We start from the raw sequence: 27,451 nt of genomic DNA on the forward strand, positions 1-27,451 counted from the left end.
TGAGTAATATTCCATGGTGTATATGAACCACATCTTCTTTATCCAATCATCTATTGAGGGACACTTTGGTTGTTTCCATGTCTCGGCCACCGTGAGTAATGCTGCAGTGAACATGGGGCTGCATGTGTTTTTGCCTGCCAATGTTTTTGAGTTTTTTGAGTAGATACCCATTGGAAGGATTGCTCCCATAACATTCTAAAACTTTTTAAGACTGTTTACATTCAAAGTTACATTATCCGGTGGTATTTTTCAAAGCAGGCTTTGTAAATCTGTTAAATTTTGTATGATTAGCAATACTGTATGTGTCAATGAACTCCCACTACTTATAACTACCTGTCTACAATGAAGTGTCAAAGAGAGCAAATAGTATAATTTGGAAATGTGAACTGTGATGTTCAAAAATCCTGAGGGCCAGTCGAGGTAGTGCCAAGAGACTGTCAGAAAAGCAGATGTGAACTAGGAAGTTCTGTGTCAGAACTTGGACTTTGAAGCTCCTTGTTGTACAAATAACAATGATCATGAATGCTTAGTACTTATGTAGATACTTTTGGACAAAGTTAATTATAACCTTATATTTAGTAGCCCAAATATGTAATGTGGATTCACAGTTATGTCTAAAAGCATGCATTCATATTTTCAGTGATGTAAATTATGATGTAAATTTCAGTGATGTAAGTTATGACAGTAACTATAGTTTTTATTAAAATCAAAATTTCATAGAGATATATAATATATGGATAACATATAGTACTGTCAGTAAATAGAAGCATCTTCACTGTTGCAAGTTTGAAGTTATTTTACCATTGTGGAAACCTTAGAACTTCAAAAGATTGGGTTCAGCAAGAGTGTCCATAGGTTAAGCTATATAACTTTAGTGTTATTTTTCAGCTTCCACTTGCCAAAGAATATGATTTGAACTTTTAACCAAAAATAATGATTTCCTCAATAGTTTAACATCTCAGTAGACAAAATTGAAAAAATTGCTCCAAGCTTTTATCTGCATCGCTTTACCAGAAATTATTTTCAATATTAAATTGTTTGGATGACATGAACTTACCGATTATGTGTAAGTAATTATACCGTTAATATTAAATATATTATAGCAAACAGATAGCTTTACATAGAAAAGTTAAGGCGAAATATTTATTTTAGTGGTATTAAAACGGCATAGCACTAATTCACATGAGTTATGTATGTTTGGTGAAAATTCTGAAAATTTTTTTTTAAAGCACCAAATTTTAGTAAGGCTATAGAGGCTTCTCTCAACCAGAATCGTGTGGCTTTCTTCACAAGTAGCACTGCTTCTTTAGTGTCCCTGCAGCCTGTTGATGTGACGCGGAGCCCCCCCCCCCATCTGACAGTGTGTAGCCAGGATGTGCGTGGGCAGTGCCCCAGCAGCCGGGGAGGCGGGGTGCAGCCACAGCGGAAGCCAGGAAACCCTTCTCTGACCTGCCAGACATGGCCCACGCCGGGGCCCAATCCCAGCTTGTGGGCTGAAGTGACATAGCTACAATTATAAACCAAGAGCATTTCAGTTAGAATTTTTTTTTTAAAAAAAAGACTCATTAAATTTTGTATTGTGAGGCCCTGTTTCATAATCATCAAAATTGTGTCAGAACTTTCAGGAGCTTCAAAGGAAAGACGATTTTCCTAGGTTCAGAAATATGCACAAACCTATTTTCTTACACCTACTCAGCTCAGGAGCGATTGTCATGCCTACATCTTCCTGTTCGTTTTTTGGCACACAAGGGAATGAGCTACGTGGGCTGGGGTAATGGGGAGGCAAGGGATTCAATTTCAAGTTGGGGCACCATCCATATAAGGCAGAAAGGGGTAGGTCTGACAGCCCCACGTTTGGTCACAGAAAGCAGAGGTCGAAGATGCAAGATCAGCGGTCATTGTGCCTTCAACAGAGATATATGGAGAGCAGGTTCTTGTAAGCGATCCACGGCCCTCTTCTGTGCCGCTGGGGCAAAAGGGCATATGAGGGCTGATGCCACGAGCTGTTCACCATCTGATCAGGCAGACAGAAGCCACGTGGCAAGAGGAATGAAATTGTTTACCTATTATTCTGCTGGATTCTATGCTAAGAGCCTTCTAAAAAAAAAAACCTACTCATTTTTTTCTTTAGAATTAGTGAGTAGATAAAATTATTACCCCCATTTTATAAATCCAGCTTGTGTCGGTCTTGTAACTACTTAAGGTGACAGAGCTAGCTGTTAAAGGAGACCAGAATGCAAGCCCAGGGGGTCATTATTCCACAGACTGTGTCCTTACCCGCTACTTTCAGATGCAGTCTATGGCCTTCCCAAGCCTGCAATAAAGCCATGTGTGAGTAGTCAGTAGAATAAATACAATATACAAATGGAAATGTTTCATATTATAGAATCTGTATGCTTACAAAATAGTACTTCTGTTTTCTCATGGAGGTTTCATTTCTGTAGAAATGAAGAGCCAAAGCCTCATCAAGAGTATTTTTTTTTCCTGAGGACTCCTCATAATGATAGTTGTAACTTTTTATAATTTCACTCTTACAAGTCAAAGAATTTGCATTATAATTAACATAGTAGAGTTAAAAGAGCGTCATCGCTTAAAGCCAGTTTGTTGGTGTTCATCTCCGTCTTATTCCTAAGGCATCTCGGGACCTCAATCTTCGTATCTGTGGATTAAGGAGAATAATGGTGCCTACAGCATGGAGTTGTAAGCAGTCCATGCGCTGGTCCATAGAAAGTTCTTAGAACAGCGCTCGCCTTGTCTGAGGACTTAAGCTATTTAATTACCAGGTAGTGTTAAAGAGGATTGCATGTCAAAATTAGGGAATACAAGGTGAATTCTATTTTTTTTTAAATTTAAGCTTGTCTTCACTTTTTTTAAAAAATGTTTGAGTACAGTCAGGCTTTCTTTAATTCTTTTATTTATTCATTCATTTTGTTAGAGAGGAGAGGGAGAGACAGAGAGAGAGAGAGAGAGAGAGGAGAGACAGAGAGAGAGAAGGGGGGGAGGAGCTGGAAGCATCAACTCCCATATGTGCCTTGACCAGGCAAGCCCAGGGTTTCGAACCGGCGACCTCAGCATTTCCAGGTCGACGCTTTATCCACTGTGCCACCACAGGTCAGGCCTGAATTCTATTTTTAAGAAAGTTTAAATATCAATTATGATTATATACTTAAGCAGCATTCACAGTGACAGAATGAAGACTATTTTTTATTGTAACATTTTGCTTGAATGAAGATTACTGTGAAAAGAAAATAACCAATATTATCATTTACCTTTGTTTAAAAATATCAAGTATATAGATGATGTATTCATAGAGTTTCAAAATATAAATTCTGTACAAATAGCACAGTATTTTTCAAAAGACATTTTTACTAAGTACTTCATGATACAAAGAAATAGTGCAAGAAAAGCTTAATTAGATGGAACTGATTGGATTGGACATTTGTATACCTCTGTGGGTATTGTTTAATTGTCCATGAGATTGAGTTATTAAATAGCCGATTAATATAAGTAACATAAAAAAGAAAAATAAGAACATTGGAAAAAATTTATTTTTAATGTATAGGTTGCATTTTAGGGCTTGTTAAATATATATATGGAGAGAAATTTTAACTTTATATCGGGTTGTTTATATTCTATTTCATATATCATCTGTTGGATATTATAAAAATAAAGCATTTAAGTAAAATAAGTGGACATAATAGAAAATACAAGTTGATAGAGGGGCTACTATATATTCTTTTTAGAGTATATTCTTCAGTAGGTTTAGCTTATGTCTTAATAAGTTAGGTGTACTCATGAAAGATTTCAGTTACTGTCTTTTAGGTATTTATCTATATTCTAATATAAATATTTACATAACAAACAAGAAGTATCATAAAGTAACATGATTTTTATTGATTTCTAGAAGCACATTTTGAAAGAGCTAAATAGTATTTAATTAAATAGCATCAGTTATCATCTGATTCATATAAACATGAAGTGCCTCTGATTAATACTAGTTAACTTCATTTGAATGATATTTGTAATTTAGCTTAATATATTACCCCCAAAACAGAGCCAGTGATACAGGGACTTCTGTTGGCAGGATATGTTAATCAGAGCACCCTTATCACAGGATTTGAAAATACTGGATAAAATTTTTTGAAATTTCTTAAAAGCATCAAAAAACTAAATTGACAACAGAGATAGTAACTACAAGGCAACAAACTGGAGAAACGAGATTGAGAAGTAGGGAGAGCACTGAATAAATTTTTCCCTGCTGGCCACCATCATCAGTAAGGCAAACTTGACCTTTAGTTGTTGACTTCAGAGTACAAGGGAGAATGAGTAAAAGCACATTTTATCAGCATTGGGAAAACCAAGGAGAAAGTGCTTACCAGGTTAAGGTGGAATCTCAAAGGGCTGCACATTCATTTTGCTCATGATCCGAAAATATTTTGAACCATGAGTTTAGTTTAAAGTTGCTTCTGGCAGAATGAGAAGAAGCTCTTCTACGAGGAACACTTTTCATCTTGGCTTCAGCAAGTTTCCCAACATGTTTGTTTTGAGGAAAATAAGTAGCACACACTCAAAGATAACCAAGCACTTAGGAAATAAAATTCCATGAGCAAGAATCAGAGGAAATGACAGATGAGTAAAGCAGACCTGAAGATTTAAAATACTGGAATGATTGGAAACATATTAGTAAACAGCCAGGCTTACCGCACTGCTCACAGAAGTTCGGGGATCAGGGAACGTGCAGATACTCCAATACTTTCAGCCTTTTGTCTGGTGCACTTTCACCAATAAAATAAAAGTTGGTTTTGCATCTCATTTGCATAATAGAACAACTTTCTTTGACTTGTTTTTTTCTTTTCTGATGGTCTTGTTTAATAAAAAAAATCAAATGCTTCTTTTTTTAATCACTTCATACTCATTTTAAAATATCCCCTAATTTTTGTGAGCAGTATATGTTGAAAGAAATAGAAAAAGATCTCAGAAAAACAAATATCTATAAAAAGGAACCTAGAAGACTTGAAATCTAACCAAATAGAACTTGTAAAATTGAGAAATAATTTAATTTAAATTCTAAGACTGTACTCAATGAAAAAATATCTTTCTGGAATAAAGGCAAAATCATTATGTTTAATGACTGAGAGAGTTTGACACCGACAGATTATTCACTAATTGAAATTCTAAAGGCTGTATACTTCAGGGAAAAGGAAAGTGATAGAAGACAGAAGGTCTGATATGAAGGAGAAAATATAACATGACAGTATACCTGGACGATTCCTAACTATATCGACAACATACACTCACCATATGATCCCACAGTCTTGCTTCTACATATTTACCCCAGAGAAATGAAACTTAATTCATACAAAAAATTTCTTTAGGGATGCTTATCGGGGCTCTGTTGGTCATGTCCAAAGACTGGAACCCACAAACCGTGGTACATCCAAACAGTGGACTATATAAGTCAGGGGGGGAATGAATGAGCTACTGGTACACACAACAAAGGTTTAAAAAAAGACCAGACTAAAAAATATTACATATTGTATAATTCCATTTATATGGTGTTCTGTCAAAGTAAAGATTATAGAACTGGAGAATAGATCGCTGTTTGTTGGGGGAAGTGTCAGGGAGACTGTGACTACCAAGGTACAGCACAGGGAGGTTTTCCAGGTGATAGAGCTGTTCTGTATTGTGTTAAACTATCATTATACATGTTCGACGTGTTAAAAGTCGTAAAATCTATATATGTGTTAAAAATTATAGGAATGTAAAATAAAAACTTGTTTTAATATATGTAAAGTTATTAAAATATATAAATTTTTAAAAAAAATTAAAGAGAGCTAAAATATTGGAAAACAATAATGTATATATGTCAGAAGAGATGTTGATACAAGTTAAAGACTTTTAAGGCATTGCCAAGTTCAGAAAGTGGGTAAAGAAGTACACTCATAGTAGACTTCTTAAGTATACAAATCAAATGTCTAGATTCACTAATAAAATAATAAAATTTGTTTTCTTCTAAACCAGACGAGAAAACAAATGGAATTCATTAATTCAAATGAGACAAAAAAGAAATAGAAAATAAGTCACTATAGTATAACAGCATGCAATAAAACATTTTAACATATCTTAGATAATGGTAAAGGGTATGTGTGTTGTAAAATTTTGTAAAAAAAATAATTGTGCCTCCTAATATATTTATTTAGTGAGAGGAGTGGAGGCAGAGATAGAATCCCACATGTGCCCCAACAGGGATCCACCCGGAAAGCCCACTAGGGGGCCATGCTGTGCCCATCTGGGGCATTACTTTGTTGCTCAGCAACTGAGCTCTTCTTAGTGCCTGAGGTGGAGGCCATGGAGCCATCCTCAGCACCCAGGGTCAACTTGCTCTAATTGAGCCATGGCTGCGGGAGGGGAGGAGAAGAGAGAGAGAAGTAATAGGGGGAAGGGTGGAGAAGCAGTAGGGCGCTTCTCCTGTGTGCCCTGAGCAAGAATCAAACCCGGGACATCCACACGCCAGGCTGATGCTCTACTACTGAGTCAACCAGCCAGGGTCATTTAAGTTACTTTGTAAAGGTAGACAGCAGTATATTAGATCACATTTATTAAGCTCTTCTTCAGAATCAGTTTTTAATTATTCTTATTGCAAAGTAAATTGCCATTAATAGACATAATTTCACACAGTTCTAAAATATCTGACTTGAATATTAACATTATTTGAGTGACATGTCATTTTTGGATGTGTTATTAAGTAATACCATATTCTATTATACAATAAGCATAACATGGCAAAGCAGTCTGACGTGGTCTGCAGGAGCTGGTGGAAGCTGATTTGTAGGAACCTGTTGTGTGCATCTCTTCCTAACTCAGCATCCATGACGTCACTGATGACTTGAAATGGCCATGGTAGGAGTATTTACACCACGGAAATATGCAGACCTTGCAAATCAGGGCTTCCATCCCTCTCTATTTGGAGAGCTGATTATTCAATAGTTACTACCACATCACTGTGTGACATTTCTGATACATAAAACTAGTTTGTATAATGTTACCACATGAAATAACTAGGGGAGAAAAAAGAGATTACCTTGATTTGCATAACTTCTACTCCTTTTTGCAAATCCTTTCAGTTAAGCCAACAGTGTCAAGAAGTTGGATGATCGCTCTGGTTAGAATTTGCATCAAGAGCTATTTTCTAATTCCATTCAGAAGACTGCAGTGTTTTCAGAGATTATTTACAGTATTGCAATACTAAATGAAAACCAAAACAGATATGCCTTTTGGAATTCAAAGTGATCCTTTGCAGAGAGGGAGGTTGGAAAACAGGCTGTGTAGACTGGCAAAAACCTAAAATCTGGGCAGAAATTTAGTAAGTTTGTAGGGTCAGCCTATGTGACATTTTACACTTTTAGTGGGCATTGCAGATAATGAAAAAAAATTAATATATTTGTCACAGTACATTTTTGCTGTTTAAGTGAAGTGTATTCAGTAGCTGCTGCTGATCTGAGTTTAGCTCAAAGTAGATGAATTTGAAAATAGATTTGTCAATGCAAATTTCATGAGCTGATAGAAGTTTGGAATTACCTGGATTTTCTTGTTTTGGAAAAATTTTAAAAATACAATAAATATTCAAAGAAGCAATCAATCACCCTCATTTCCAGACCCAAAATTAAATGTGGTTAATATCTTGGCATTATTATATATTTGTGGTTTTGCTTTTTTATTTTTATTAAGAAAGATCAGTGTTGTTGCTGAAAAATGTTATACATCATTATTAACAATATTCAGACAAAAATGTATAAGCATAAAAGAAAAAAAAATGTACAGGTATCTGTCTTGAAACCATCATCCATGACATCCTGGAAATATCTTTCCAGGCATTTTTCTATAATTATGTGTGTATTTCTGTTCAGCAAATGAGGGCTGGAAGGAGAGAAGGCAGCAGACAGGTAGAAAGAATGATGATGAATATAGTTGCTACCTTGGGCCCTGGCCGGTTGGCTCAGCAGTAGAGCATCGGCCTGGTGTGCAGGAGTCCCGGGTTTGATTCCCGGCCAGGGCACACAGGAGAGTGCCCGTCTGCTTCTCCACCCCTCCCCCTCTCCTTCCTCTCTGTCTCTCTCTTCCCCTCCTGCAGCCGAGGCTCCATTGGAGCAAAGATGGCCCGGGCGCTAAGGATGGCTCTGTGGCCTCTGCCTCAGGCACTAGAATGGCTTTGGATGCAACAGAGCAATGCCCCAGATGGGCAGAACATCGCCCCCTGGTGGGCATGCCGGGTGGATCCCGGTCAGGTGCATGCGGAAGTCTGTCTGGCTGCCTCCCCGTTTCCAGCTTCGGAAAAATGAAAAAAAAAAAAATAGTTGCTACCTTGATGAAAGTAATTTTATTTCATTTTACTGTAATTTAATGGAAAAAAATAGAAAGTAAAGTGAAACTAAAGTAGTTACTGAATTTCAGTCTGTTGGAGGGGGTGGGGGGCTTGGTGAAAAAGGTAAAAGGATCAAGCAAAGAAAACAACATACACATAGACAGCGGTGTGGGGACTGCAGGGGGAAGGAGGTGGGAGGTGGAGGAGGGGAGGGGTAGGTGGTGATGGAGCGCGACCTGACTTCGGGTGCTGAGCACACAGGCTGATATACAGAGGGTGTGTTATAGAACTGTGCACCGGAAACCTGTTTAAGCTTATTAACCAGTGTCACCCCAATAAATTTAATAAAACATTTTTTTAAAATTTCTAAAAATATAGTGAGATACTAATTCCTAAATTATTCCTCTGAAATTAAAATAAGAAAGTATGAAAACATTTAAGGATTTTGAATCAAATGGATTTTTTAACTACTGGTTCTTTGTTTACAGAATTTTTATTCTATGTTTTGAAAAAGGAGACTCTTGGTGCTTTTGTTTGTTTGTTTGTTTATATTTTTCTGAAGTTAGGAGCAGGGAGGTGGACTCCCACATATGCCCGACCGGGACCCACCCGGCATGCCCACCAGGGGGCGATGTTCTGGCCCTCTGGGGCGTTGATCTGTTGTGACCAGAGCCATTCTAGCACCTGAGGCTGAGGCCATGGAGCCGTCCTCAGTGCCCAGGCCAACTTTGCTCCAGTGGAGCCTTGGCTGCGGGAGGGGAAGAGAGAGACAGAGAGGAAGGAGAGGGGGAGGAGGAGTGGAGAAGCAGATGGGCGCCTTTCCTGTGTGCCCTGGCCGGGAATCGAACCCAGGACTTCGCATGCCAGGCCGACGCTCTACCACTGAGCCAACTGGCCAGGGCCAAACAGTGCTTTTTAAAGTACATTTATCAGAGCTCAGAAATAACTTACTATACCTCAGTCTAGTTTGGAAAGATGAGAAAAGTATTTTAAGGGTGACCATATAGACACGAACATACAAACCCACATATTGAAAATAGCAGAGTAAATATTAAATATATATATATATTCCTTACATTATCCTAGTTGGTGAGCCACCTGTTCTGCTCTGTGAACTCCTACAGTTGGTCAGTATTAGTTATAAACTTGGATAGCTTTGACACACATGAACAGTCCTTTTACTACAGCTGATCGCATTTCTTTTGATTTCTCTCAATTGACTAGATTCTATGCTCCAGCACGGTTTGGGGTTTTTTGTTTGTTTGTTTGTTTTTGTTGTTGTTTTTTTGCTGTTTGCTTTCAGAAATTTTCATGAGAGCTATATTACCCAAACGTGGTTCCAAGACTTTTCTGTACCTGTATCTTTGCTCTCTCTATCATTGTTACAGTTGCTCCTGGCCCACAAGAAGGACCTAACAATTTGGTTTATTAAATAGTCAGCTTAATGAGTTTTAAGATACTTAACAATAGCTGAACAAGTATTTATATCCTCGTGACTACTTAGCTGTTTAAAAAATACATTTAGAAGAAGAGTACACACAAAAGAAAATATTTCATTCATCAATAACCTTGATCACTTGGGATGTGGCTGCGTGCCAGGTACTGCACAGCTTTTCAACCTTGGCTTCCAGTTGCGCTTTGCAAATTTCCTGTTTTGACTTGATTTCCATGTTATCTTGCTTTTTATTATAGCAACGGCTGACAATTCAGCCTCACAAAAATGGGACCATCTGGAAAGGAAGGTAGCACTCTCTAAGGTGGGAGCTGAGATCTACTTTAAACAATCACCTATACAATGTATCTATAACAAGTATCACTATTTATACCTTTAGTATTTCATGAGAGTTTGATTGGATTGATATTCTAACAATCATTATTTACTATTCATAGCATTTTCTAATTTGTGTTACCAAAATTGAGGCTCAGAAGTTCATCGCTATGTCCCTGACTGCCCAGGATTTGATTACTGCTTCTGAGAGCAATTTAATTCAGAAGAAGCTATTACATGGATGCCGAGAGAGGTGGAGATGACCCTATAGGCTTATGTTTTCTACCTCAAAGGGTAACCTCTTCCTTCTCCAGAGGAAACTCCAGTGTCCCTAGATCAAAGCCCCGCAAGCAGCCCCAATTTGCCCTGTGTGCAAAGACTATGCATTCTTACTTAACTCACCCCCACACCTTCCATCTCACTTCCTGCATTTGCCCTGGATTGCATGGCAAAGCAAATACCTTGTTAATAATTCTTACTATGTGGTATCTTTTCATTCCATCTGAGACTAGTGATGACCTGAAACAAAATACTCAACAATGTTAAAACCCTTCTTAATAAGGTTGGATATATAATTATTCATCAGTTAGAGACCCACACACATTATGCTAATTTTGTTAAGAATATATTGATTATATTTCATGAAAACTTAAACATGATGACTTATATAAGCTATAACTTGTGGGATGATTTTTTTGTTTGTTGTTTCAGGAGGGAACAAAAAGGATTAGAAGTAATTATACTTTATAAGTTGCTTAGTAGTCAAAGCAGCATAGGTTCATTTGAAACATCAGCTGTTCTGGTAATTATCATACTTACAGTTAACAGTAATTTAACTCAAATAATTTATTTTTGGGCTCTATATTGCTTAAGCATCTGTCCATGAATTAGTCTTTATATCGTTTCAATATGTTCTCATCCGTGTTGGGCATATTTGGTTCTGTTAAGATAATGAGATAAAGCCATAGATTTTGTAAGTAGTGCTTGGACAATATTTAATATATTCATTTCCTTAGACAGGCAGCAAATTAAATTATTTTAAGTTCTTAATAAATCTGCTTTTCATCTTATTCATATTTGATACTAACAGTGAACTTAAAACTCAGTTTCTCAGTACACAAACTTAATTGAGTCCACTTTGAAAGAAAAATAAGTGAATTGTCACAGGAATATATTTTATTGCCGATTTATAGATACAATATAGAAATATATTTCCTGAGGTGATTTAAGACATTATTTGGGGCTTACATATGAATAAAGGGGAATATATCATCTAGAACCCATAAAAGAGTCATTTCCTCATATATAGAAATCATCAATAAATGTGGTACCTTGTAAGTAATAGCTCCCCGTTCTCTTTTCCCTAGTCACCAGATCCCTGGCAACTACCAACCTAAGTTGTCTCGGTGAATGTACCTATGATGACTATTTCATATAGATGTAAGCACAACTTTGTTCTGACTTCTTTCACTTAGCATTGTGTTTTCAAGTTTCATTCCAGTCACTCATTTGTCAGTACTTCATTGTGTGTACACCACAATTCTTTTATCCACTGATGGACATTGGACTGTTTTCACCTTTTTGCTAGTGTGAATAGTGCTACTCTGAACACGAATGTGCATGTATTTGTTTGAGGACTAGCTCTCAGTTATTTGGGGTATATTCCTAGGAGTGGAATTTCTGGTTAATACTGTTATCATGTTTAACTTGTTGAGGAGCCAACCACTAGAATGCTTGCTAAAGTTCAAAATAAACACTTGATATTTCCACCAGCAATGTATAAGGGTTTCTCCATATTTTCACTAACTTTGATTTTCTATTTTTTAAAAATTATAGCTGTCGAAGCCCTGGCCGGTTGGCTCAGCGGTAGAGCGTCGGCCTAACGTGCGGAGGACCCGGGTTTGATTCCCGGCCAGGGCACACAGGAGAAGCGCCCATTTGCTTCTCCACCCCTCCGCCGCGCTTTCCTCTCTGTCTCTCTCTTCCCCTCCCGCAGCCAAGGCTCCATTGGAGCAAAGATGGCCCGGGCGCTGGGGATGGCTCTGTGGCCTCTGCCCCAGGCGCTAGAGTGGCTCTGGTCGCAACATGGCGACGCCCAGGATGGGCAGAGCATCGCCCCCTGGTGGGCAGAGCGTCGCCCCTGGTGGGCGTGCCGGGTGGATCCCGGTCGGGTGCATGCGGGAGTCTGTCTGACTGTCTCTCCCTGTTTCCAGCTTCAGAAAAATGAAAAAAAAAAAATTATAGCTGTCGTAGTGGGTGTGACGGGATATCTCTTTGTGGTTTGGATTTGCAACCCTAGTGACTAATAATTTTGAGCTTCTTTTCATGTGTTTTTTGGCCATTTGCAAATCTTGTTTGGAGAAATGTCTATTCAAGTCCTTTATTTCTTATTTGCACTGTCTTTTTTTGTTATAATATATTCTCTATACTAGACCTTTATCAGATATATGATTTGCAAATATTTTCTCACATCCTATAGGTGTCTTTTTACCTCCTTCAAAGTGTTCTTTGTTGTAAAATGTATTAATATTGATGGAGTCTAATTTGTATGTGTTTTCTTTTGTACCTTGAACTTTTTAGTGTCACATTTAAAAATTCATTGCAAATCCAAGGTCATGAAGATTTACCCCAGTGTTTTCTTTTAAGAGCTTTATGGCCTTAGCTCTTATATTTAGGTTGTGGATCCTCTTTGAGATAATTTTCGTATATGGTATGAGCAATGAACAAATGGTTGCTAAGACCAAATATTTTAATACCACCTGTAAGTAATAACTTTTTTTTTCTGAAGTGAAAAGTGGGGAGGCAGAGAGACTCCCATACGTGCCTGACCAGGATCCACCTGGCATGCCTGCTAAGGGGCAATGCTCTGCCCATCTGGGGCATTGCTCTATTGAAACTGGAGCCATTCTAGCACCTGAGCAGGTCATGGAGCCATCTTCAGCGCCTGGGCCAACTTTTCTCCAGTGGAGTCTTGGCTGTGGGAGGGGAAGAGAGAGACAGAGAGGAAGGAAAGGGGGAGGGGTGGAGAAGCAGATGGGTGCTTCTCCTGTGTGCCCTGACTGAGAATCAAACTTGGGACATCCACATGCCAGGCTGACGTTCTACCACTGAGCTAACCGGTCAGGGAGTAATAATTTATGAGAGAAATTGTCAAAGCATCCAAGTCATAATCAAGAGATCATGGTATATCCCAGTTAATGTCCCTTATATTAGTATATTAAGCATTTGGCATACAGTACTGAAACCAAGTCTAAAGTGATAACACTTGAGATTATCAAGACTGCTTTTTTGAAAGGAGAACACCTAGAGACCATTTCAGTAGGATTCTAGGACTGAACAGTGGGTGGTGATATCCTGCCAAATGGGAATCTCATCTACTTGGCAAGAGGAAGGAAAGCCTCCACTCTGCAGAAAGTTGTTTCTTAGTTGATAAAGACTATCACACTACATTTTCATTTTGATTTAATTTCCAAATTGTAACATGAGTTTAGTGGGAGAATTAATTTCCTTGCAGGCTGACAAAACTTCTGATTTGCCTGATAATGTTTTTCATTATAAATCGAATATGCATTTTATTTTATTTATCTTTTTTTTTTCAGTTTCAACTCTGAGAAAGGGGGTTGGTATATTGGTTAAGACTGCTTGTCTGGATTTAGATACCAGCTTAGTCACATGCTAGCTGTGTAAATTCTCTGCCCACAGTTTCATCTGTAATGAAGGGGTAATAATTATAGAATCTTTCTAATTTAGTTGTTGTCAGAATTAAATTATCCACGTTAAGTTGCTGAAAATAGAACTTGCTATAACATTAGTAGTCAATAAGGTTATTACATGATTAGAATTCAGTTATCCAGGACTGATTCCTCTAAAGCAGAGAGGTGCCCCTCTCTGAGTCTATGAAACTGAGGTTCTGTGGATGAAGTATCCCTGCTGAAAGATATGCTTGAGCAATTAGTCAGTGTCCTTGGGCTCTAACACAATCATTCACTGCAGTTTTACATCATTGGGTGCCATGAGAGAGTAAGTGAGGTAGTCAGCTGAGAGAGGAAATGAATTCCTAGTGTGTAAGTGATTTTCCCAGTGTCACAGAGCAAGTAATTGTTGGGCTTAGGGTATAGACCCTTGTCACCTGACTATAATACTGTGGTCAATTTATTATATAATAAAAATAGATTTTCTAGCCTTCTTCTGCTTCTCTTGTTCTCAGATTAGTAGGATTTACAGAGGCAAGTGAAGTTATATTTTCCCCAATGTGATTCTGCTGGTTAAACGCAGTATTGTTTTTTAATGCTTGTCAGTTTGATGGGTGTGGGATACCCTCGTCTTGTTCCTGATCTTAGAGGAAAACTTCCAATCTTTCACCATTGTATGGTGTTAGATGTAGGCTTGTCATATATGACCTTCATTATGTTGAGATGTTACTTCTTTGCCAAATTTAAGTGTACGTTTGTGCCTAACTTAAGTGTTTTTGTGATGAATGGAAGTTGAATTTTGTCATTTGCTTTTCTGCACTTTTTTTTCATTCTGAAAATGTGAAATATCACAATGATTGATTTGTACATGTCAAATCATTTTTGTATCCCAGGGATAAATCCTGCTTGATCATTGGTGAATGATATTTTTAATGCTGCTGAATTTGATTTGCTAATGATTTGTTGAGAATTTTTGCATCTATATTTATCAGGGATATTAGCCTATACTTAAATTTTCTAGTAGTGTCTTTATCTGGCTTTGGTAACAGCATAATGCTGGCCTGGTAAAATGAATTTGGAAGTGTTCTCTCTTCAATTTTTTGGAAGAACTTGGGAAGTATTGTTAATTCTTCTTGAAATGTTTGGTAAATTTTACCAATGAAGCCATCTGGTCCTGGGATTTTCTTCTTTGGGAGATTTTTCTTAACTGAATTTAATCTTCTTACTAGTAATTGGTCTGTTCAGATTTTCTGTATCTTCCTGATTCAGTCTTGGTAGGTTGTATATTTTAAGACTTCTTTTATTTCATCTAGGTATTTAGTTTGTTGGCATATAGTTTTTCATAGTTGCTTCTTATAATCCTTTGTATTTCTGTGGCATCAGTTGTAATGTCTCCTTTTTCATTTAGAATTTTGTTGATTAGTCCCGATCTCTTTTTTCTTTTGTTAGTCTGTTTGTCAATTTTATTTATCATTTCAAATAAGAAAGTCTTAGTTTAGTTAATCTTCTCTGTTGTTTGTTCTTTTTTTTTCCCTCTGAATTAAGAAGGGGGGAGGCAGAGAGACAGACTCCTGTATGTGCCCCACTGGGATCCATACAGCAAGCCCACTAGGGAGAGATGTTCTGCCCATCTGGGGCATTGCTCCATTGCAGCCAGAGCCATACTAGCACCTGAGGTGGAGGCCATGGAGCCATTTATCCTCAGCACCCGGGCCAACATTGCTCCAATGGAGCCCTGGCTACGAGCGGGGAAGTGAGAGATAGAGAGGAAGGAGAGCAGCAAGGGTGGAGAAACAGATGGGCGCTTCTCCTGTGTGCCCTGGCCAGGAATCGAACCTGGGACTTCTATACACTAGGCCAACACTCTACCACTGAGCCAACTGGCCAGGGCCTCTATTGTTTGTTCTTTACCTCATTTGTTTTGCTCATTATTATTTCCATACTTCTGTTAACTTTGGGCTCAATTCATTCATATTCAAGTTCCTTAAGGCTGAGAATTAGGTTATTTGGAATCATTTTGGCTTCTTTTAATGTAGTTTTTTTTTTTTAATTTTTTTTTTGCATTTTTCTGAAACTGGAAACAGGGAGAGACAGTCAGACAGACTCCCACATGCGCCCGATCGGGATCCACCTGGCACACCCACCAGGGGCGACGCTCTGCCCACCAGGGGGCGTTGCTCTGCCCATCCTGGGCGTCGCCATGTTGCGACCAGAGCCACTCTAGCGCCTGAGGCAGAGGCCACAGAGCCATCCCCAGCGCCCGGGCCATCTTTGCTCCAATGGAGCCTTGGCTGAGGGAGGGGAAGAGAGAGACAGAGAGGAAGGCACGTCGGAGGGGTGGAGAAGCAAATGGGTGCTTCTCCTGTGTGCCCTGGCCGGGAATCGAACCCGGGTCCTCCACACGCTAGGCCGACGCTCTACCGCTGAGCCAACCGGCCAGGGCTTTTAATGTAGGTTTTTATTGCTGTAAACTTCTCTCTTAGAACTGCTTTTTCTGTAAGCAGTAAGTTTTGGTATGTTATGTTTTTATATTCATTTGTTGAAGAAACTTTTTATTTTCCCTTTATTTTCTTCCTTGATCCATTTTTTTTTTAGGAGAGTATTGTTTAATTTTCACATATTTGTGAATTTTCCAGTCTTCTTCTCGTTATCAATATCTAGTTTCATGCCGTCGTTGTCGGAGAAGATGCTTGGTATGATTTTCACCTTTTCTTTTCCTTTCCTGTGACTTGTTTTTTGGCCTACCATCTGATTGCATATGTGCTTGGGGGAAGTGTGTATTCTGGTGTGGTTGAGTAGGGTGTTCAGTATGGGTATGTGAGCTCTGTTTGCTCTACAGTGTCAGTCAAGTCCACTTATTGATTGTCTGGATGGCCTATCCATTTAGAACAAATTTGTTTTCTTTTATTCACATAAACATCATTTTTCATATACTTGTTTAACAAGATTATAGCGCACATCTTGATTTTTCAGAGTATATACACTTAATTCATATTATTTAGGGTACTGACTGAGTGCTATAATGGAGACCCTCAAAACACCAACATGGTGGAAATAGACTTGTCTCCCATCGTATCACAGTGCTAGTAAGTGTTCCAGGGTGCCTGGAAGCTCTGCTCCACCAGCCCCTCTGGGAACTCAGGCTATTTCTTCCCCCTCCCTTGCTGTGCTCCATGGTGTTGTCCTCAGTTACATGCTTAGCTGGCTCTTGGGCACCACGTTTTATATTTTAGCCACAAGACCTGAGAAATGACAAATGAGAAATTTTTTTTAATTCATTTGTTTAGTCATATGGATGGCTAAGATTTATTACAGTGAAAGGTTACAAAGCAAAATCAGCAAAAGGGAAAGGCATCTGGGTGAGTTCGGGAGGGAACCAGGTCCCAGCTGCCAAGGTTCCGCTCCCTTTGGAGCCACACAGGACATGGAGGAACAGTCACTTAGTTCCTGCAAGAATCAACGTGCTTGTCAGGGTGGCCAAGTGGTCACAAAAGCATCTTGAAAGAATTTGTATTAGAAGATACAGTGGTCGCTCTGTTCACATTCCACTGTTCAGTGTTAACATTAGCTGCATAGGATTCTGAGAAACATGGGCTTTCACTATGCAGTGCTCTACTTGTCCAAAAGCCAGGTAAAGAATGTCCATATATTTATGGCTGGGAATAAAAAAGCAGAGAAAACTAATGCTGGCTTATTTTTTTATCTCTCCAGTGAATAAGCAACTTGACTATATATAAGAATTCCTTATCTATTATATTAAAATAAAAATAGAGATCAGAAAGAGGATGTTCTTTTTTTTTAAATAGGCATTAGAGAGTTTTTAAAGAGTTTCTTTGGCATAGGACAGCAACTTTTTCTCATTCACTCAAATATGTAGCTGATTTTGTCTTAGCAAGCTACCTAATTTTATATACGGTGAATATTTTGGCATACCTTGAAAATGATAAAAAAATTTATCAATATAAATAGAATGTTCATCTGTTGATGGAATATGCTCTATTAATTATTTATTATTTATCATACTAGAAAGCCCTAGTAGGTATAGAATATTGAGAATATCTCAATTTTTTGATAAGCCAGAGTACATAAACAATATAAAACCAAGTTTTAAAACACTGTTAATATTATAAATGCAAATCCTAAACCCTACAGCTAAAATTTTAGCAGTCTTCTTGTCCATTATTCATTGCAAAAATGTACATATCTCTAATGAGAAACCACTTTTATCATGAAAACAGAAGATGTGGCGAGTCTTAGTTTTACCTATGCTAGTAAGTATTTTTATCACCTTATCAGTAGAAGGTTTAATTGTTTTGGGATTCATCTGGGACAATTTCTTTTTCTATTTGAATGAATTTGTTTATAGATTTACATTATAAGAAAACCAGCTTATTATTTTCTTCTATAGGAATTCAGAGTCATTTCAAAGGCATGAGTTGAAATATTTTGGTAGTAGACTATATAGCCATGGGTTCTGATTAAAAATTAAGTTTAAAGACAGGTAATAACAAGTACTGGAGAAGCTGTGGAGAAAAAGGAACCCTCATTTACTGTTGATGGGAATGTAAATTAGCACAACCATTATGGAAGAAAGTATGGTGGTTCCTCAAAAAAATTAAGAGTAGAATTACCATATGACCCAGCAATCCCTCTACTGGGTACATACCCTCAAATCTCGAAAACATGGGTATGTAAAGACACATGTACCCCCATGTTTCTTACAGCATTGTTCACGGTGGCCAAGACATGGAAACAGCCAAAATGTCCTTCAATAGAGGATTGGATAAAGAAGATGTTGTACGTATATACAATGGAATACTACTCAGCCATAGGAAATGATGACATAGTATCATTTATGACAACATGGATGGACCTTGATAACATTATACTAAGTGAAATAAGTAAATCAGAAAAAGCTAAGAACTGTATGATTCCATACATAGGTGGGATACAAAATTGAGACTCATGGACACAGAAAAAAGTGCAGTGGTTACCAGGGGGGAGGGGAAGGGAGGAGAGGGAGGGGGTTGAGGGGAAGGGGAGGGGCTTAAATAGAAACAAAATATAGGGTGACAGAAAATGATTTGACTTTGGGTGATGGGTATATAGCATAATTGATTGTCCAAATGATGTGGAGATGTTTTCTCTAAATCTGTGTACTCTGTTGACCAATGTCACCTTGTTAAATTTAATTGTCTAAATAAAAACAGTAAGTAGAAAAAAATTAAGTTTAGTCAGTATTACTATTAAATGATTACTTGAACTTGTTTCTAATTGTTTCTAAGATAAGTAGAATGAATAATAGTATATTAGCATTGACCTCTAAGCCATCCTATTTAGGTGTGTAATATATGCATTTTAAAGTTGTAGATACTGCAAGTAGTAGCAATTATGTTTTCTTTCTATTAACACTTTTGCAAACAAGTCCTATATACTCTAGAAATAATCAAACACAGAGATCTTGAAGTACTTTGATACTACTGATGCCTTAGAACAGGGGTCCCCCAAACTATGGCCCACGGGCCACATGCGGCCCCCTGAGGCCATTTATCCGGCCCCCGCCGCATTTCCAGAAGGGGCACCTCTTTCATTGGTGGTCAGTGAGAGGAGCATAGTTCCCATTGAAATACTGGTCAGTTTGTTGATTTAAATTTACTTGTTCTTTATTTTAAATATTGTATTTGTTCCCATTTTGTGTTTTTACTTTAAAATAAGATATGTGCAGTGTGCATGGGGATTTGTTCATAGTTTTTTTTATAGTCCGGCCCTCCAACCATCTGAGGGACAGTGAACTGGCTCCCTGTGTTAAAAGTTTGGGGACCCCTGCCTTAGAACGTAAGCCTTTCCATTTTGCTTGATAGGAATGAGAGAAGGTCTGTGGTTGGTATTAGCTGTTGGTGAAGATTTTTTATTATTAAAAATATATAGCTTTATTATCTATATTTTTTATTATCCTCAAATCTGTCATCATTACTATAATAGAGAAAAGGAAGGTGGAGCTAGTATGATATGTAATATCTTGATAATGAAATATTAATATTAAGATCTGAAAATTAAAATTGCTTTCTATGAAAAAATCAGCCAAACTAAACTTATCCAATAAAGCACCTTACATCACTTCAACTTTTGATATACACAATATAACATTATTATGCACTTTTATTATGTTTGCCAAATTATCCATCCCATTTTTTAAGTCATGACAGTGAACCAGATTTCCATTTCATGCTACACAGTAGCAGTTCATTAGTGTCTATAATGGCACTTGAATTCAATCAACCATATTAAGCACTGACCTATTTCCATATTTTTCAAAGAATAGTGGTACATATATTTGGATTTTGATAGTCTTAGATTCTGGCAAAAGTCTTTTATGGATGATAAAATTCATACTGGAACAATGAGTTTAATTGACCACCAGACAGTAAGCAAATAAGATGTCAAAAATTTGTATAATTTAGGAGTCCATTAAGCCTAACATAGTTATAGCCTACATAAACCAAAAGACTTGAGTAAAATTGTATTTTAGATAAGTATCATCATTTTTTACTCTTTAATAAAATTTAGAAAAATGCTTACTCTAAAAAGAGTTTAAAGTATTTGATTTTTTTTTAAACTGCATACAAGTAATCTTTATGCTTTTGGGGCTTATTTTTATTGAATTTATCAGGGTGACATTGGTTGATAAAACCATACAGGTTTCAAGGGTACAACTCAGTAATACATCATCTGCACACCGCATCGTGCGCCCATCACCTAAAGTCTCTTTAGGTCCCATTTACCCCCTTTGCCCACTTCCACCTCCCCCAGTCCCCCTTCCCTCTTGCTGTCGCCATAGTGTTGTCTGTGTCTATATGTCATCTTTTTTATTTTTTGCCAAATCCTGTCACCTTTTTCACCCAGTCCCTGAACCCCTGCCTTCTGACAGCTGTCTGTTCTATGTATCTTTGCTTCTGTTTCTATTTTTTTAAATTATTTTGTTCCCACATGTCAATGAGATCACACCTGCCAGAATGGCTATCATTGATAAATCAACGGATAACAAGGACTGGCGAGGATGTGGACAAAAGGGAACCATTTGGCACTGTGGGTGGAAATGCAGATGGTACAGCCACTGTGGAAAACAGTGTGAAAGAACCTCAAAAATTAAAAAAGAAACTACCTTTTGACCAGGTGATCCTGCTGTGGGAATATATCCAAAGAAACCAAAACACGATTCAAAAGAATATATGCACCCCTGGGCTCATTGCAGCATTGTTTACAATTGCCAGGATCTGGAAACAGCCCAAGTGCCCATCACAAAATGAGTAAATAAAAAAGCTGTGGCCCATATACGCAATGTGACACTACTTGGCCATAAAAAAAAGAAAGAAATCTTAACTTTTCTGACAGAATGAATGGGCATGAAGATTATTGTGATAAGTGAAATAAGACAGAGAAAGACAAATCCCATATGCTGAAGGGCTTAGAACGTAAATGTAATTGACCAGTTTTAGAGAGATTATACATCCAAATTTGAAAAAATACTATTTATTAAAATGTCTTTTCATGACCTTGGAGTAGGCCACTGTTCCTTACACAGGATATAAAAATAACCTTATAAAAAGGAAGTAATGAATTGCACTATATTAAGATTATTAAGATTCATAACTTCTCTTCATCAAAATACATGATTAAGATGAAAAAATACAGTACAGAATGGGAATATATATTTTCAGTGCATAAATCTGGTGAATGACTTATATTCAGAAAATATAAAGAACTTTTTACAAATCAGTTAAAAAAGTTAGTTTTCCCAGTAGAAAAAGAATTAAAGGGTAAAAAGAAACATTTGAATAGACGCTTAAGAAAAGAGGATATCTAAGTACTATAAAAGCATATGTAAATATGTTCAGTTTCAGTAGTCATTAAAGAAATGCAAAATAAAACTTCGAGATAACACTACAAACATTTACCAAATGGCTCAAATGAAAAAGGTAGACAATACCAAAAATTATCAGGGAAGTATAGCAATTGAAACTCTCATTCGGCCCTCAGGATAACTGCCTGGCAGTGTCTATTAAAGCAGAGCATATGGAGCCTTATGACTAATAAATTCTATTCCTAGATAGATACCCAACATATCAGTTGGTATATATCAATTTGCTGAAAACGCATGTAAGAATGCTTCATAACAGCATTATTAGTGAAAGCCAAAATCTGGTACACAGGTTACCAGCTATCCATCCATAGTTAAATTTTTTAAAAAGTTAATAATGGTATATTCCAGCAGTGGCACACACAGGGAAGAAAATGAGTGAACCACTACAATGACATTTAACAATATATTAATTTTACAAGAATAATAACCAAGGGAGAAAACCCCAGAAACATAAATGCTGTATGATTCAGTTTATTTAAACTTTAAAAAAAAGACAAAATGAATTTATATGTTATGACAAGTGAGTACTGATCCATTTAAGAGATAGTATTTTCTGGAAGTGGTGTAAAGGTTGCTTCTAGGGTACTAATATAGAATTTCTTATGTCTAAAATCAATTGAGTGGTACACTTATGACTTATGGACTTTTCTATACTTTCTGCTTTAATGAAAAAATTTTAAAAGTATTTGGTATAGACAGGTGATCAGCAAAGCTCTAGAAGCTTCTTTTCCCTTAGGTTCTGATACTCTTCTTTCTCACACAAGACATGGAGACAGCTTGGAGACACCAATAGAGGGATCTCCCCATGTCTTATCTCACAGAGAGATGGCCTGGGGCCAGGCGTGGGAAATCCCTCCCACCTGCTCAGGTAATGCTACCTGGTACCAGTGGAAACCCCAGAAACACCATATACACCATTCAGACCAAAACAGGACTGCTCAGACTCTGACAATTATGCTGCTATTGGAGCCACGACCCACAAAAGTATGCCAAGCTCGGTATCTAAAACTAAACAGAGTGAAATCCTGCTACATAGAATCTAGAGTCTCTTACCATAATAATCAAAATGACCAGGATGCGATAAACAGTCACCCCTTTTATGAAGAACCAAGCAAATCACACCTCATGAGATAATCAACTTATGCCAACAAAGAGAAATCAGATGTTGGCATTATCAAACAAGAATTTTAAAGCAGCTGTTTTTCAAATCTTCCAACAATAAAGTGCAAGTTCTCTTTAAGAGATGAAAAGGTAGGGACCCTGGCCGGTTGGCTCAGTGGTAGAGCGTCGGCCTGGCGTGCGGGGGACCTGGGTTTGATTCCCGGCCAGGGCACATAGGAGAAGTGCCCATTTGCTTCTCCACCCCCCCTCCTTCTTCTCTGTCTCTCTCTTCCCCTCCCACAGCCAAGGCTCCATTGGAGCAAAGATGGCCCGGGCGCTGGGGATGGCTCCTTGGCCTCTGCCCCAGGTGCTAGAGTGGCTCTGGTCGCGGCAGAGCAATGCCCCGGAGGGGCAGAGCATCGCCCCCTGGTGGCCAGAGCATCGCCCCTGGTGGGCGTGCCGGGTGGATCCCGGTCGGGCGCATGCGGGAGTCTGTCTGACTATCTCTCCCCATTTCCAGCTTCAGAAAAATAAATAAGAAATAAAAAAAAAAAGAGATGAAAAGGTAGGAAATCTCAGCAAAATTAGAAGTTATAAAAAAATCAATATATAGAATATACACATTCATAATTTAAAAAACTACCAACAATTTAAAAATAAGAGGGAATTACCTCAACTCAGTAGAGAGCATCTACAAAAATCTATGACTAACTTCATATTTAATGGTGCAAGACCAAATGCTTTTCCTCTAAGATCAGGAACAAGGGAAGGATTTTCATTCTCACCACTTTAGGTTGGTGGTTTTACCACAGACCTTGGACTTTAATTTCTGCACTGACTTCCCCCTTTTAGTTTCAGCACTGACATGATTAAAAGCACACATAAATACAATGTAAGATGATGAAATACTGAAAAATGTTCTTTCTGAAGGTAGGAACAAAATGTTGTTACTTGCAACCACTATTATTTTTTTTTACAATGTTCTGGAAGATGAGCCAATATAAATAAATTAAAAATGTATGTATTTATGTAGTCACGTCTACTGAAAAGTCAGCAGAAACAATCCAGTACTGTGGATAATTACAGAATTAATATACAAGTTCTTTTTTCTTTGCCCAAATAGTAATTGCAGCCTATTATCAAAATATTTCTATCTAATTGTATAATCATTTGCTGAGCTATGATGGCCTTCTGGACTGGAGTATGATAAGAGCGATTATAAAACTTACTTAAGAGACCTTGCAACAGAATAAAGAGGCCAAAAATAACCCATGCATATATGCTGTCCTAATTTTTCACAAGGATGCCAAACATACAGTGATCCTGGAATAAACTGGATATCGACAAGCAGAAGAATGAAATGAACTCCTATTCTATACCATTCACCAAAATTAAAACATAAATTAAAGACTGGAATATTAGAATGGAAATGATAAAACTCCTAGAAGAAAACAGAGAAAAAGCTTTTTGGTGTCAATCTTGATGTTGATATTTTGAATATGAACCACAAGCATTAGGCAACAAAAGCAAAAACAAACAAGTGAGACTATCAAACTAGAAAGCTTTTGCCCAGCAAAGGAAACAACAAAATGAAAAGGCAACCTATGGAGTAGGAGAAAATATTTGCAAACTATGTATCTGATAAGGGGTGAGTGTCTAAAATACATAAGAAACTCTTACAACCCAAAAGCAAACAAACAAACAACCTCCCCCAAAAAACAAGTAATCGGACTAGAAAATGGGCAGATGATACTGAGTAGATATTTTTTCTAAAGAAGTCATGCTAATGGCCAACAGGTACATGAGAAGGTGTTCAGCATCACTAATCATTAAGGAAATGAATTTTTTGGCATTTACCCAAACTGAGTTTTTGCCACAGATTTTAAGATGAAAAGATCTGTGTTGTACCATGTAGATCCATAGCATGCCTGCTTAGAGGCTTGATGGTGGCAGGCATCAGGAACAAACTCTTAATGTTTATCTAGTGGTTTTATTTCTTCTGTTTGTCTGTGGCAGTGCTCGGGGTAGACTTGGCCTGGAGTTGTTACTGAACTGTTCTTGAACTTCCACCCATTCCTTGCCACCCCTCACCCCAGTATGTATGGAGCAGAAAGCTGAAGAGAGACACTACTGAAGATGAATGCAGACATGTGTTAGTCCTGGGCATCTCATGGCAAAACTGTCCCATGAAACCAGCCCTCCATCTTCAGACCTTATATTCATTTGTTTATACTAGGCTTCAGCTAATTCTATCCTCTTTTTTTTTTTTTTTTTTTGCATTTTTCCGAAGCTGGAAACGGGGAGGCAGTCAGACAGACAGACTCCCGCATGCGACCGACCGGGATCCACCTGGCATGCCCACCAGGGGCATGCCGCTCTGGGGCGTCGCTCTGTTGCATCCAGAGCCACTCTAGCGCCTGAAGCAGAGGCCACAGAGCCATTCTCAGCGCCTGGGCCATCTTTGCTCCAATGGAGCCTTGGCTGCAGGAGGGGAAGAGAGGGACAGAAAGGAAGGAGAGGGGGAGGGGTGGAGAAGCAGATGGGTGCTTCTCCTGTGTGCCCTGGCTGGGAATCGAACCGGGACTCCTGCACACCGGGCCGACGCTCTACCACTGAGCCAACCGGCCAGGGCTTCTGTCCTCTTTTGTGCATTTTTTCAAACATTGAAAAAAGAACAATACAACATAATATGGAAAGTAAACTGTAATTGAAGAATAAACATTAAACTTCTAAAAAATAAATAAACAGAACTGGCATTATATATGTCCTTAATCCAAGAGACTGTCAGAAGTGGTAGAAGATTTATATAAAAGGAATAATCTTCATTGACAATGTCTTAAAGGTACACTGATTTTAAGAAATAGGTATAATTTTATTTCTCTGTTCCTTTAGCATTGTACATCTATATTTTATAATAAAGGCTGCTGTTGTCTGACCAGGCGGTGATGCAGTGGGTAAAACGTCGGACTGGGAGGCAAAGGACCCAGGTTCAAAACCCCAAGGTTGCCAGCTTGAGTGTAGGCTCATCTGGTTTGAGCAGAGCTCACCAGCTTGATCCCAAGGTCGCTGGCTTGAGAAAGGGATCACTCGCTCTGCTGTAGCCCCCCAGTCAAGGCACATATGAGAAAGCAATCAATGAACAACTAAGGTGCCACAATGAAGAATTGATGCTTCTCATCTCTCTCCCTTCCTGTCTGTCCCTATCTGTCCCTTTCTCTGTCTCTCTCTCTCTCTCTCTCTCTCTCTCTCTCTCACACACACACACACACACACACACACACACACACACACACACACACAAGAAGGCTGCTGTAGCATGAAAATTTGTCTCTATCAGGCAAATTTTAGTAACCAAAGGAATTCTAGCTCTCTCATGGACCAGTTTCAGTGATATTCCCTCCTATAAGGTATTTTCCTCCATGTAGGACTCTTTCCTTTTCATCTGCGGCTCTGTCGTTCCCTCCATCTTTGGAGCAGAATGGTGACTATATGGCGGAGAAGGCCACCTGCTTCTTAAAAACATTGGCCTTGAGTTGATACACATCCTCATCTGCGGCATTTCATTAGCACGAACTAATGAGAAACCACCCTGAAAGAGTAGTTTTATCCATTCGTGAATAGCTGGTCACCTCTGGCACGGACTCTTTTAAGGTGGTTTATTACTTTACGTATTTTCTCATGATGTGACCCTATAATTTGGTACATTCGCAGGTTTGGGAAAATTTTGTTTGAATTCGGTGAAGCGGCATAATAGCAACCACCACCACACTTTGTGTAGAACATTTATGTGTGCAGTTCTCGTAGTGGGCGCAGAGTATTTCTAGAAGCAGAATCAGGGCTGTGTTTGCCTCTAGCATCTCCCACTCCCTCTCTACTGTTGTGACCTTGGGGACATCGTTTAACCTCTCTGGGCCTGTACGTTCTCATTTATAAATTGAGGAGGTGTTCAAACTCCAAAAGTCCTTTCAATGTTAAAAATTCTATGCTATTTGAGTTGTGTACATTTTAAATGTGTGTGGTATTATTTTTGTTTTGCCTATTTATTTGTTGCCTTAATTTAAATGAAATATAATGTCATTATCATTTCAAGTCAATTGTCCTCCCGGAAAGAGGCAAAATTTGGTATTTGTATTTTTTCATGCCCGGTGAAATTTAACAGCAACATGAAATATAAATGATTACCTGTTTGGATATAATTTTTATAATAAGGCCTCTCTGAAGGTCGTTTGAAATACTGCACTAATTAATGTTTTATTTCCAGCCTCCCTTAATTATTCTAGCCAGATGGTCCTTTATTTATGTTATTGCTCGAGGTTTCCAGCTGAGGTTGTTTGATTGTTGAGGAAAAATATGTGATGGCACCAGAAGATAACTGTAATTGAATTGTTAGGTATGTTAGAGCAGCCGAGCCTTCTGTCCCTGTTCTGTCCACATCTGGGGACTAAGTTTGTTAACAAAGCACTCTGACACCTCATCTGACGCTGGAGTGAGATTCTGAACTGTGTGGAAGAACCCAAATGGAAAAATGACTATGCATTTATTGCAGAAGGAGGCACTTAGCAAATATCTCTCTGTGCCAAATTCATTTCGTAAATGGTAAAAAAAAA

General features: G+C 38.1%; 1 protein-coding gene and 1 non-coding gene across 3 annotated transcripts in view; both read left to right on the forward strand.

Annotated features, from left to right (window-relative positions):
* ATRNL1 (attractin like 1) overlaps positions 1–27,451 on the forward strand; it is a 546,562-nt gene that overhangs the window by 256,952 nt on the left and 262,159 nt on the right. The gene's annotated exons all lie outside the window — the stretch shown is intronic.
* Positions 11,975–12,050, forward strand: TRNAV-AAC (transfer RNA valine (anticodon AAC)). Its single transcript has one exon. It is a non-coding gene; the product is annotated as a tRNA-Val (tRNA).

Source organism: Saccopteryx bilineata, chromosome 7 (genome assembly GCF_036850765.1).
Source record: "Saccopteryx bilineata isolate mSacBil1 chromosome 7, mSacBil1_pri_phased_curated, whole genome shotgun sequence".
In the NCBI taxonomy this organism is placed as follows: domain Eukaryota; kingdom Metazoa; phylum Chordata; class Mammalia; order Chiroptera; family Emballonuridae; genus Saccopteryx; species Saccopteryx bilineata.